The following is a 12063-nucleotide window of genomic DNA, read 5'->3' as shown; positions in this document are numbered from 1 at the left end:
CCTCCGTTTCATGGGGGGCCCCTGGGAGCCCACCCTGCCTTCCATTTACCTCTTTCTCTAAAGAGCGGGCTGCCCTGGCATTCTCAATTTCCCTAATGCTGAACCCTCCCACCTTTAGCCCAGGGGCTCCTGGGTCTTTAGCCTGATGCTGGGTGGCCAACAGGCATAGCTGGAAATTTCAGGGCTGCTTTGAGCCAGGAGCTCCCAGGCTCTGCCACTTCCTAGTTTACTAACCTTCTTATAATCATTCTGTGAAACTGGCTCTTTGGATCCATTCCTCCTTCTTACCACCCTGAAACCCCCAGATGCCCCCGTGGGGGTCTCCCTCTCCCCCCCCCCCCCCGGGGGTGTGGTCTGGGTAGTGCATGTGACTGAGCCCTAAGCCACTCCCACATCCCCATCTCTGGGCCTCAAGGGTTGGCAGGGGGATGGGCATGCCCATGATTTGCAGGGAACTCTGGAAACCTCGGAAGCTAGAGTAGCATTTGCAGCGGAGTCCCCATAAAGGAGAGGCTACTTGTAAGAACAAAGCCACGAGGTGGAGGAGGGTTATGGCCCCAGGGCCATTGTTTCAGCCTTGAGCAAGCTGTTCCTGAAGCCCACAACTGGGCTTTCATTCATGAAATCTTTACTGAGTACCATTTTGTGCCAGGTGCTGGTCCAGGTACTGGGGACATGGTCGGCAACAACAACACGGCAACCCCATTGAGGTCACCACCCTGTCTCTTCCCCCTGATGTTGCCTTGACCACCCCACCTTGTCCTTCAAGTTTCATCTCACACATCAACCCCCGTCCCCCCACTTCCAGATTACATCCACACACCTTCTCTCCCATTTCCTGATTTATTTTACTCTTAGCAGGAGTCACCACCTAACACTCTGGAATGCTTATTTTTGCTGGTTCTTTCTCCCTCACCACAATGGAAGCTCTGAGGGAAGAGGTTTCCATCTGTGTGGTCCACAGCAGTATCCCCAGTGCCTAGAACAGGGTCTGGCACGCAGGTGACATTACGCAGTATTGAGTAACTAGGGATCCAGCCAAAGGCTCCTGGGGACATGACCTTGACACTTGAATGTTAAGAAGGAGGGTGAACAGGGCACCTGGGTGGCTCAGTGGGTTAAGCCTCTGCCTTCGGCTCAGGTCATGATCTCGGGGTTCTGGGATTGAGCCCCGCATCGGGCTCTCTGCTCAGCGGGGAGCCTGCTTCCTCCTCTCTCTCTGCCTGCCACTCTGCCTGCCTCTTTGCCTACTTGTGATCTCTATCTGTCAAATAAATAAATAAAATCTAAAAAAAAAAAAAAAGAAAAAGAAGGAGAGTGAAGGTGTGAGGGCATTCTAGGGGGAAATCACAGCAAATGCAAAGTCTGTTACGGCCATCACATTCTCTTTCGACTAAAACAAGCTTGGACGGACTTAAAAAGGTTTTTTTTTTTTTTTTTAGAATCCAGAGCGATGCAGGGCTTGCCGGGACGGATGCAGTACTCAGTGCGGCCACAGGAGGGCAGAGCCCCCCCCACCGGAATCCCGTTGCAAACCCCAGGGATGATCCGGACGGAGGAAATCAGAGACAATGATAAGCACGTGACCCAATGATGGAGCACCTTTGAGGCGAATGCTCCTGACGTAGGCACCGTTATCATACCCATTTCCCAAATGAGAAAACCGAGGCACAGAGTGGCTGAGTAACTTGCTCAAGGAAGCTCAGCAGCAGGTGGCAGAATCAGAAAAGAACCACCAAGGCAAACCACTCAAAGGGAAGGCAGGTGAGCTTGAGGGTGAAGACCTGGGATCATTGCACTGAAGTGTGGGGGGGACCCCCTTCCTCAGGGGCTGGAACCTCCACCTCCAGCCTCCATGCTTGATGTTTCCCCCTTAAATATTAAGATGAACCTTGCTTGCCCCAGGCCAGGTGAAATTGACAGCCCCCCCATCTCTCCCCATTAGCTCCTTGGAAGGCACGTTTAATAACAGGTCTGAGGGATCAGTAGGAATCAGGCAGTGGGAGAGGTGAGGAAGGGTTTCATGGCACACCCGTATCTGGAGTGAGTTTTGTCTCAAACTCCACCAGGCATGGCAGAGGGGGAAAGACAAACCCTGTGTGGCGTGGCTTATATGGAGCATCTGAAAGAGCCCGGCTCGTGGAAACAGACGCTGGAATGGTGGTTACCAGGGGCTTTGGGGGTGGGGGGAGATGGGGAGATGTTGGTCAGAGGGTACCAACTTGAGTTCTGCAGATCTCCCGGACAGCCAACAGCGTGGTGAGTGTAGTTAGCAATGCTGTATTGATACTTGCAAGCTGCTAAGAGAGCAGAATGTCAGTGTTCTCAGCACAGAGCCGACTGGGTAACTTGTGGCTTGAGGAGCAGGTGCTCGCTCATGGGATTGTGGTTAACATTTTGCCATGTGTCAGTGCCCCAAATCAGTATATTGTGTGCCTTAAATTTACACCACGCTCTGCATCAGTTCTAGCTCAATAAAGCTGGGGATCAAAGGTAAAAACAAAAAGCCCAACTCTGCCTGGCAAATACAACACAGCCCTCCCACCTACCCCCTGTTTCCAAAGCCCCGAAGATTCCTTCCTCCTGCAGCCATCCCCCAGTCCCCTATTCGGGCACTGAAGGGTCTCCCTTCTCTCCTCCCCGGCTTTGGGGCTAGGATGGCTTCTGGGCGTATCAGTCCTGATCTCAGAGTGATGATGTGATGGCTGGCCTCACAGTTTCTTTCCTGCTGCTGGGGCAGATGTGCACGGCTCAGCTGTCCCCCTCTGCCACACCCTGATCGTGGGACCAGCCATTTTCTCCCAGCCCCTCGCTTCGTGATACAGATTTCAGATGTGGCTCCTTTCTTGTCCTGCCCCACCTGGATCTCTGTGCTGCCCCTGGCACGTCCAGGCGGTGGCCCAACCTCCAGTCTTTTCTTGTTCAGCCATGCTTGGCAGAGGATGAATAAAATCCCCCTCTCCTTCCAATGGGGGACCCCTGGGGGTTATGACCTCCTTACATCTTGCCCATGGGTGTGACGGGGTGGGGGTGGCGAGTGAGCGGGGCGGGGAGTGCTCTCAGGTTGGGAATGTGGCTTTGGCAAAGTCCAAGTTGGCTAAGAACAAGCTCTTAGCATTGGGGACCATCTCCCGTCACCAGGGTGGGGGGAGTCATGCCCAGATAGAGCAGCACCTCCCACCCTCTTCTCCAGGGTGGCCCAGGTCCAGCAGAGGGGGACCAGAGTGTTGCGCTGAGGGGGTAGAGGGCAGAGGATGCCTGGTTTCTGGGTTTCTGCTGGGCCCCATCAGGGCTGCAGCCTCAGTGCTGGGGAGCAGAGAGACCTCTAGAGAAAGCAAATGCGTGCTCTGGTTCTTAGACCCTGTGGATACCAGGACGCTTCGGCGGGACTGTGGATCTGAAGAACAGAATGCTGATGATCCCCAGCAGGGGCTCCAGGGTGGGGGGCGCTCTGAAGCCTCCTGACTCCTGCTTAATTGCTGTGTGTCCCTGGCAAGTTGCTTGGGCTCTCTGAGCCTCAATGTGAATGCGGATATAGACGTTCAGTCTGTGCTTAGCGCCCGGCTGTTGGCTGAGAGGCTGGGACAGGTACTGCAGGTAGAGTCTTGGCAGGGAGGTGAATAGCTCAAGACTAGTTTTGTTGCTCTTTTCTTGTCCAGGACAACGCAGCACAACTGTAAATACCTAGTGAAAGCTTGCCAGGCTGTTAGGGCCCAAGACTCCTGGGATGGCGGGTCCTTAGGTGCCCCCTGCCGACGCAGAGCCTCTTTTTCCTTCTCCAGCTTGTCCCCCAGCCTCAGCTGGGCAGCCCTAGTGGGGCCAGTGGGCAGGCAAACGTGGTGTTTAAGATCCTGAGGTCTTGAGGTCACCACCGAGCCAAAAACAAGAGCCAGAGGCTCAAACAACTGTGCCACACGGGCAACCCCCTAGCACTGATTATTATTGCTAGCTTGGGTTTCAGGCTCCAGACTCTTCTGGGGGCTCCAGCAAGCAGACTTCTCCATGCGGATCACCCCTGCCCCATCTGAGACCGTAGGGTCAAGGCAGCGTTTTCAACCAGGGGCACTTCTGACCCCCTCCCCCTCAGGGGACCTCTGGCAATGTCTGGGGACATTTTTGGTTATCATGCCCTGGGAAGATGCTACTGGCATCTGGGGGGTAGAATTCGGGGTGTTAGCAAACACCCTACAGAGCCCAGGAGCTTCCCCAACACCAAGATAATCTGGACCCAAAGGCAAAGAGTATGGAGGTGGAAAAACTCTAGGTTAAGAGCAGGCGCTCTGAGTCACACCTCCTACTGCCTGGCCCAGGGCAGGTGGCTTTCCCCTCTGAAACTGCTTCCCCATTTGTATGATGGCGATCATAGATAGTATTGCTTGCACAGGAATCTTGGGATCAGTAAGTGGGTTAGGGATGGAGGGGGTTTAGGACATGACCTGGGTCCCAGCAAGTGTTCAGTTAGTGTGGGACAGTTGCCATCGATGAGTTATTATTAGTGACAGGAAGGATAATGGTGACAGTGGTGGCCCATGTCGTCCACTGTTCTGACCTCTGATTTCTGAACTCCCTCCCGGAATAACCAGCCCTTGTTTGCCTGGACCCCGGTGACCCCACAGCCAAGCAGATTTACTTCTGATACCAGAACAGGAAGAGCTCAGCTTCCCACCGCTGGAGAGAATGTCCCGTCAGCACGTCCGCTCAGGGAGGCATGTGGATCCAAATGTTGGAGGAACAGAATTTGATATATTTTTTTAAATATTTTATTTATCTACCTGACAGAAAGAGATCACAAGTAGGCAGAGAGGCAGGCAGAGAGAGAGACGAGGAAGCAGGCTCCCCATGGAGCAGAGAGCCCGATGCAGGGCTCGATCCCAAGACCCTGGGACTATGACCTGAGCTGAAGGCAGAGGCTTTAACCCACTGAGCCACCCAGGCGGCCCCAGAATTTGATATTTTATAACCCATCTTAACCAGCCTTTACTTTATGCCGTCATCCGGCTATGGGGGAGAGAAATGGATTCAGACTCCCCTCTCCCACCTCAGGGTTGGCGGGCATGAGTTAGGAGACGGATCGGGAGTCAGGCAGCCTGGGTTAGAATCTGGCTTTGCCATTTTTACTGGCCGTGTGACCTTGGGACAGCTATTTAACCTTTCTGAACACAGGGACAATAATAGTACCCACCTTACAAAGAGATCGTTATGAGAATACAGTGGCCGATGTGTATAAAGCCCTGAGAGCAGGACTGCGTACCCTTTGAGTACACACTAAAGCCCATCAGTAAGATGGTGATGGTCCCTAGCGTGGCAGGTGACTGATCCAGGATCCCTCCCACTTAGTGCTCCTGACATTCTGTGCTGGAGACGTCTTGGTTCTGGGGGGACTGTCCTATGCACTGGAGGGCGTTTAACAGCATCTCTGGCCTCTACCCACCAGATGCCAGGAGCACCCCCAATTCTGAAAGCCAAAACCATCTCCAGATGTTGCCTAATGTCCCCTGAGTGTGGGGTAGGGGCAGAATTGGTCGGACGACAGCGACTGGCCTGATCCTCGGCTGTCTTCTGCCGTTTAACTCACTGTCCTGGGAATATACAGTTGCTTAGGGCTGATCCCTGATTCTAGTCCCCACCCGTCTGCCCCCTCCCCCACCTCGGGTCAGAAATAATACGCAAGAGCGTCCATCACTGTCCACAGAGCGTCGTGTGCACTAAAGGCTAACTCCGGTCATTGGTCTTTCTGACGTCATCACATTGTGGGCTGACAATGCCGGTGATGTCCCTGTGATAGCTCCGTTGATGGGCACAGTGGCTCCCGGCATGGCCAGGGGGAAGGAGCAGGAGACACGGCTCTGGGGCTGGGGGGTGGAGGGGGTTTGAGGTCTTGGGTGAAGGGTTGGGGGTTTGGTCTGAGAGCCAGGAGTGGGGGCAAGGAGCAAGGTGGCAACAGGGAAGGCTGAATCCCCTTCCAGGCTCTTGGGGACATTTCTGGTCTCTGACTAAGGTAGCATGCGAGATCCCCAGGCCCAGCTTGTGTCCCTCTTGTCTCCGCCCTCCCTCCAGTCAAACTGACTCACTCTCTCTGCAGCTTGACCTCCCCCGTCGCCCCTCTGGGGTCTCACAGTGGGCATTTAATTGGGGCCTTGGATGCTCAGAGGGCGTTCTGTGGAACCGTGGCCAGACCGGGGGATTAAGCAAAGCTCAATGGGGTTGATCTGCGCAGGTCATCTCAGAGGTTTTCCTATGCTCATGTGTTTTGCTCAGTTTTCCAGAATGTATCTGGCCCCTTGGCATTTCTGGTCCTCTGAAGCCCTCTCGGGGTGCTCGGGTTCCTGGAAGAGATAAAGGAAACACCGCTTTAGCCCAAAGGGGAAAGTGGAATGGAAGAATTTCAGGCTGAGGCTCTTGGCCAAGTATCAAAGCTTTCTTCCTCCTCCTCTTCCCAGGACCTGGGCACTAAGAACAAGGCTGGTGTCCCACGGCTCTCTCTGGGGTGGCCCAGTGGGGTTGCAAACTCTGGGCAGCCAAATTAGGAGCTCAGAATGAGGCTGGATGGGGCCGGGCCAGGCGGGACTGGGGGCTGGGCTGGTGGGAGGAACGGGCAGATGTGGGGATAGAGAGGCAGGATTCCTGGGCCAGATAGTGTCCCTGGATCTCCGGGGGGTTCTCGAGGTGGGCGTGTCTTCTGGGAAAGCTTGTGGAGTCCCCTGGGATGAAGCCCAGAGTTTAGCTCAGGAGAGAAACATCTGATCACCCCTGGGGCCCCAGTCCAGGGTCACAGTGGGAAGCTGAAGTTTGGCCCTGTTCTTCCGACAGTAAACATGGGACGCTGGCCTGGCTTCCCCTCGGTCTAGCTGCCCGGCCTTGGCCCAGCCCCCTCTTGCCATCTCCCAGCTTCCACCTCCTCTGACCACCCGTTCCAGCCTCCCCCAGTGCCTCTGGTTGTTGTGACCCCGGGGATGTGGTCACTCCAGGCCTCGGCCCCTGTGTGTCCCTGATGGGCACAGGCTGTCAAGACCCAGGGAGGCGGAGGCAAATGGGGTCTGGCTGCCCTTGAGCTGGCTGCAGTATGGTTGTTATTATGACTGCTGTCCTTGGCATTGCCAGTGGGATGGGGAAACCAGGACAAAATTGAGAAAGCAGAGGAAATGCATGGTCTCCAAGACACCTTGACCTCAGGCCCTTGACAGGGCTCCCAGGCTCGGCCCCCTGCCATTCTCTCTCCTCATCTTCCTCCAGCTGTTCCAGCTGCACCTGCTTGTGCAATGGGGGGTGGGGGGGGGAGAGCTCTCCGAACTGCAGCCACTCCCATCTTCTCTGAACCACAGCTACTCCCCTCCCCTCGCTGTTCCTGGGACCAGCCCCGACTGCACTGCCTTGTCCTGGTCTCTGTGGGGAGGAGCTCTACCAATCTGAAGAGCAGGGCTGGTGGATTTGGGGGGACAGGCGTGGAGATGGTGCACCCAGGGGAGGGCACGGTGTGACAGAATGGTGGAGGTGTGCCAGGAGGAAGGTGCCAAGCCCGGGCTGGCTGGTGCGGGGGGAGAGGAGGGTAGTGGCTTCAGGGAGGTTGGCAAGAGGGAGCCATGGCAGGTTCTTGTTCTGCTTTCAATTGTAGTAGAATTACATAACACAAAACTTACCATTTTAACCATTTTTTTAAAAAAAGATTTTATTTATTTATTTGACAGAGATCACAATTAGGCAGAGAGGAGGGAGAGAGGAGGAAGCAGGCTCTCCACTGAGCAGAGAGCCCGATGTGGGGCTCGATCTTTTTTTGATTAATTTGAGAGAGAAAGAGAGGAGGGGGAGGAGCAGAGGGAGAGGGACAGGCCAGCTCCTCACTGAGCATAGAGCCTGATGCGGGGCTCGAGCCCGTGATCTGGTGACCTGAGCCGAAATCACGAGTCGGATGCTTAACTGATGGAGCCCCCCAGCTGCCCCCAGAGTGTCACTTGTTTTAAGGCTGGGTAGCAGACATTCCCTCGTATGGACAGACCACATTTCTTGTATCCGTTCACCCGTCAGTGGACACGGAGTTGTTGCCACCTTTTTGTGAAGGGCGTGCTGTGAACAACCGTGTACAGATACGTCTTGGACTACCTGTTGTGTACAAAAGTCCCCTTCGGGTAGATCCCCGGGCGTGGAGGGGCCAGGTCGTGTGACAGCTCCCAGTGCAGTGTTGGGCAGAACTGCCCAGCTGATCTCTGTAACAGCTTCACCTTCCCACCAGCCGCGTGCTGGGCTCCGGTTTCTCCACATCCTCCCCAACACCTGGCACGTTCCTTTTTTTTTTCCTTTTATCTTTCTTTCTTTTTTTTTTTTTTTTTAATAGCTCTCATAGTAGATGTGAAGTGGTTTGGGTTTGCATTTCCTTCACGATTTACAACGTTGTGCATCTTTTCATGTGCTCGTTGGCTATGTGCATACCTTCTTTGGACAAATTCAAGTCTTTGGTCAAGTTTTGGATGGATTTTGTTGCTGTTGAATTATAGTTTATTATATATTCTGGATATTAATCCCTTATCAGACACATGATTTGCAAATATTTTCTCCAATTCTATAGGTTGTCTTTTTTCTCTTTCTTTCTCTCCCCCTCTTCCTTACTTTTACTTACTTCCTTCCTCCCTCCTTCCTTCCTTCCCCCCTTTCTTTCTTTTTTTCAGACTTTATTTATTTACTTTTCAGAGAGAGAGAGAGAGAGAGAGCAAGCGTACAGGCAAGGGGAGCGGCAGGCAGAGGGAGAGGGAGAAGCAGGCTCCTTGTTGAGCAGGGAGTCTGCTGAAGTGGGACTCGATCCCAGGACTCTGGGATCATGACCTGAGCCAAAGGAAGGCCCTTAACTGACTGAGCCACCCAGGTGTTCCTCTTTTTTTTTTTTCTTTAAAGATTTATGTATTTATTTTAGAGAGCACAAGCAGGAGGAGCAGAGGGAGAGGGAGAGAGAATCTTAAGTGGACTGAGCCCGATGCAGGGTTCAGTCTCACAATCTTGAGACCATGACCTGAGCCAAAAGCAAGGGATGCTTAGCGGACTGAGCAACCCAGGTGCCCTGATTAACTTATTCTAAGTAAGCGCTATGGAGGGCTTGAGCTCACCACCTGAGATCAAGAGTCACATGCTCCACCAACTGACCTAGCCAGGCTCCTCTCTCTTTGTTTTCTTTCTCCCCCACCCCTTTTGTAAAGATTTTATTTATTTATACTGAGAGAGAGAGAGAGAGAGAGAGAGAGAGGAAGAGAGAATATGTGCAGGAAGATGGGCAGAGGGAGAGGGAGAGGGAGAAGTAGACTCTCTGCTGAATGCAGAGCCCGCCACGGGGCTCAATCTCAGGACCCTGAGATCATGACCTGAGCTGAAGCCAGGAGTCGATCACTTAACGGACTGAGCCACCCAGGTGCCCCTTTAATAGTGTCTTTTTGATGCAAAAATTCTTAACCTGATGAAGTCCATTTTATCTATTTTGTCTTTTGTTGACTGTGCTTTTGATGTTAAATGCATGAAATCCTTGCCAAGTTCAATGTCATGAAGATTTCCTCTAATGTTTTAAGAGTCTTGTAGTTTTAGCCCTTCAGGTTAGGGTGGTTTTACCACCTCTTACGAGCTCATTTGTTGAGGGGCATTTGAGTTGTTTCCAAAACTTGGAAATTATCAGTACAGCAGCTATAAATATCTGTGTGCAGGTTTTTGTAGGAGCATAGAGTTTTCATTTCTTTTGGATGAATATCTAGGAGTTCGGACTCTCTCCCTCCCCTCCCACCTCTCTCGCTCTCTGTCACGCGCACACACACACACACACACACACACAGCTTTGGAATATAATTTGCACACCACATAATTCACCCATTTCAAGTGCACAATTCACACAATTGGGCAACCATTCCCACTATCTAATTTTAGAGTATTTTCACCTCCATAAAGAGAAACCCTGTGCTTGGCTAATAACTGCCTTCTATTCCCTGCCCCCTAGCTCTAGCCTTTCCATCTCTATAGATCTGCCTATTTTGAATATTTCATGTAAATGGAATCACAGGACATGTGACCTTCCGTGGCAGGCTTCTTTCACCACGCACAACAGTTCGACGTTTATTAACGTGTTGTAATGTGTATCAGTATCTTCTTTTCATGGTTGGGTGGTATTCTATTGTATGTCTGTAACACACTTTGTCCATTCATCCACTGATGGCCCTTGGCTTGTTTCTACCTTTGGCTGCTGTGAATAGTGCTGCTGTGAACATTCCTGTACAAGTATTTTTTTTAAAATACCTGTTTTCAGTTCTTTTTGGTAGCTACCAAGGAGTGGAATTTCCAGGTCATATGGAAACTCTATGTTGAACATTTTGACACGGCCAAACAGGTTTGGGGCACCTGCAAACAGAGCTCACCACTTTGCATGCCCATCCGCAGTGTAGGAGGGTTATGACTTCTTCATATCCTTGCCAACACCTGTTATCGGACTTTTGGGCTCCAGCCATCCTAGTGGGTGTAAAGCGCTATCCCACTGAGCTTTTGATTTGCACTCTGAGAACCAGTGATGTTGAGCACCTTTTCATGATGGCTGTTTGTACATCTTTGGAGAAGTGTCTGTTCAGGTCCTTTGCCCATTTTTTTTTTTAAATTTGTAGATCTGTCTAGAATGAACATTCTGGTTCCTCTTTTAGCCAGTCTGACCTAAACCTCATCTAATTCCAATTCCTTCTCTTCCCCGTCCCCCTCCCCCTGGGCCAGCCCCCCACCCCCCGCATGTCCCTGTGCACCCAGGGGACCAGAGTCCACCTCAATCTATGAAGGCTTCCTCATACTCCCATTGAACAGCAAAGAAAGACCTCGAAGGACCCTTTCTCAACACAGATCTGCACTAAGGGGGACCCCGCTGGGCTCACCCTAGTAGACAAATAATGGGGGGCTAATGTGGGGACACGAATGGTCTCAACATTACAACTTTCAAACATACAGAGGAGTGGGAAGAATTGTGCACCGGCCTGCCCACCCTTAGATTCTCCAGTGAGCACGTTGCTGTGTTCACGTTATCATGAATCTCTCCAGCCATCCCTCCCTCCCCTTCTCCTTCCACCTGCCAGTCAATGGTGTTTTCCATCAGTATCCGTCACCCCCAAACGCTTCAGTATGCAACACTGCTACCTAGAGCTCAAGATTCTCTGTTTCTTCGTTATTGGGGAGGGGGTGAAATTTCCCTGCTAGAAACAGACACGTCTTCCGTGTACTTCTCCCTGCATTTTGAGACACCTGTGTAACTCTGTCTAGATCTGTCTGTCTAGATCAAGACAGAGAACATCAACAGGATCCCCAGAAAGCAGGAGGTAGGCAGTTTTCAGTTAGCTATCTTGCCAGGTTATCTACTTGGATGGCCAAGTGTGTTTGATCACCTCGCCCTCAAATAGGATCCTACAAGTTTCCTGTTGCTCTCCTGTGAGTAGATGGGCCTGTTTCCACGCCAGCCCTCAGTGTCACGTCTCACTCCAACCCGCTGTTGATGGACATTGAGTTTAGCTCATGGTTTCTAGAAACCTGGCCATCGTGGGGGAGGAGTGGGGCAAGGAAGAGGTTTTCAGGATGAGAGGGAATTTCTAAGGCTGAGGCGGAAGAAGGCAAGGCTGTGGAGAGCAAAGCCCACTGGTGGGCAAGGACTGCTCTCTGCCTGGTCCACTCTCGCCCGGCTGTGTGAAGGCCAGCTCCTCCATCCTTCTGATCGGAGCCCACACGCCGCCTCCTCAAGAAGGTGACGGTCCCAGCCATAGGCGCCCGTCTTCTCTCTCACTGGTCCCCGCTTATTTCCTTTACAGCCCTTACCTCCAACCATCAGTATTATTTTTTGGCTCTACCTTGGGCATCACGCTCTGTTCTTCCACGGGAGGTGTTGCTTCTAGAGGGCAGAGGCTCTGAGCGCCTTCTCTCCGCCCCGCCCCAGCCCTCCCTGCCCCGCCCCACCTCCCCAGCTTCAATACCGGGTCTAAAACACAGTAAGAGTTCAACAAGTGTCTGTGCGGGGAACAGACGGTTCCAGGTGCTGGGGAATGGGGACCAGCACGGGTGTCTGGGAGCTCCGTA

This window comes from Lontra canadensis, unplaced genomic scaffold (genome assembly GCF_010015895.1).
Source record: "Lontra canadensis isolate GAN:19392208 unplaced genomic scaffold, GSC_riverotter_1.0 scaffold88, whole genome shotgun sequence".
Taxonomy (NCBI): Eukaryota; Metazoa; Chordata; class Mammalia; order Carnivora; family Mustelidae; genus Lontra; species Lontra canadensis.
This window is presented reverse-complemented; position numbering follows the sequence as displayed.